General features: G+C 37.7%; 1 pseudogene; it reads left to right on the forward strand.

The window, feature by feature from the left end:
* The first annotated feature begins 779 nt into the window (after nucleotides 1–779).
* LOC109505620 (syntaxin-121-like) lies at nucleotides 780–1,328 on the forward strand (annotated as a pseudogene).
* The last annotated feature ends 228 nt before the right edge of the window (nucleotides 1,329–1,556 follow it).

Genomic DNA, 1,556 nt, shown 5'->3' on the forward strand with positions numbered 1-1,556 from the left:
TACCATCACTAATAATTATAATAAATAATTTTTTTTATTTTTTGTGATAGATATGCCATCGCTAATAGTGCCATCGCTAATGGTTATTAATGACAACACTTGCCGTCGCTAATATTTTTTTCATCGTTGCTAATAATTTTAATAAATAAATTTTTTTTATCGGCTAATTATATTAAAAAAATATTTTTTATTAGCGATGAGAAAAAATCATCGCTAATAATTAAGAATCTGTTGCTAATAATCTTTAAAAAAAATAAAAAAAATTTATTAGCGACTGTAAAATGGCCATTGCTAATTGCCGTCGATAAAAATATTATTTATTAGTGAGGCTGATCTACCGTCGCTAATATTCATTTTTCTTATAGTATATAAAATGGTCTTCGTTTTATTTATTAGAAATTGAATAAAATAAATGGCTCTTAACGATGCTTATAAGCATCATCAGATCATTTATTAGAAATTAAATAAATAATAATTTTTAATGATGTTTTTAAGTGTCGTCAAATTCTACTGGCTTTTAACAATGCTTATAAGCATTGTTAGACTTCACTAGCTCTTAATGACACTTACAAGCATCACCAAGTCGGAATTTAAGATGACACTTATAGGCATCATCAGACTCCACCAAACCCCTCCCCCCTCTTCCTTTAAGCCTTTGCTGCTTTCGCTCCAATGCCCCTTCTTCTTCTCTATCATCCCGACCATCTTTGGCCAAATCGATTATCCCACATCGGAGATCGTAATTTTGGGAGAGGTATATAAATATAGGAAGTTAAGATATGATAAACAGCCTCTTCTCAGGATCATGGAGGTGAGACGCTGATGGGAGCATGCAGCAACATCCAGATGAGTTGCAACCCATCCTCCTCTGCCACCGACGGCACCAATCTGGATAAGTTCTTTGAGGTCGCTGGCTCCACGAGTCCAATGAGGCCTCCAAGCCCCTCCACACCGCATCTGTTATCCGTGACCTCTGTGCTTTCATAGATGGCGATATCAACACCACCCTCAAGAAGGCCAAGCTCATCAAGCTTTACCTTGAGTCCCTCAACCATGCCAATGCCACCAACCGCTTCCTCTTCGGCTACAGCATCGGCACCTCCACCAACACCCAAACATCTGTCATTGCTGGCCTTCGCAAGAACCTCAAGGACTCCATGGAAGAATTCGACGAGCTGTAGAAGAGGGTCGCCACTGATTACTAGGAGGCCGTAGAGTGGTGATACTATATGGTGACCGAGGAGAGGCCAGATGAAGAAATGGTGGAGGCCCTAGTTGCGATGGGGGAAGAAGAGAGGTTCATGCAGAGGCTTTGGTCTTGTCATTAATGTTTTAATTTTGTGATGCTTATTAGCATCGTCATAGACGGTCTCCATAGCCTCCGCACGCACAATGCTTGAGAAAGCATCGTGGATCCACTTAGAAATACTTATAAGCGTTGGCAAAGGCTAAAAATAGCATCAGCTATTTCATATTTTCCTATATTATTATTATTATATTATATTATATTATTATATTTTATTTGAAAAATAATTAAAAATATAGAGACAAAAACT

Source organism: Elaeis guineensis, chromosome 3 (genome assembly GCF_000442705.2).
Source record: "Elaeis guineensis isolate ETL-2024a chromosome 3, EG11, whole genome shotgun sequence".
NCBI classification, from domain to species: Eukaryota; Viridiplantae; Streptophyta; class Magnoliopsida; order Arecales; family Arecaceae; genus Elaeis; species Elaeis guineensis.